Here is a 351-nt window from a genome sequence, read left to right on the forward strand (position 1 = left end):
CCAAACCCTCTCTGCTGTGCACAAAGCAGAACAGAAAACCTTTCTTCCTTTCTGAACTTCCTGACAGATCTTTCCCCCTCTTTGCATGAAAATGGTGCCAAAAAAAGCAATAAAAACGAAACAGGCAATATAGCGCCATAGCTGATTACAGCAAGGAACCCATATTGAGGAGCAAAGGGTAAGGCAACCTTGGATGCTGGGGAAGGCACACTCTCTACTCCATTCATCCATCGTCCATCTGTAATAAATAACCTTTTCATCAGTGGCCCGATATTTGAATTAAGATCATTGGGCTGAACTCTGATTTGCCACCGGTCTTCAGTACCCTCCTATTTCCTATCCCATTTGAAA

Source organism: Xenopus tropicalis, chromosome 7 (genome assembly GCF_000004195.4).
Source record: "Xenopus tropicalis strain Nigerian chromosome 7, UCB_Xtro_10.0, whole genome shotgun sequence".
NCBI classification, from domain to species: domain Eukaryota; kingdom Metazoa; phylum Chordata; class Amphibia; order Anura; family Pipidae; genus Xenopus; species Xenopus tropicalis.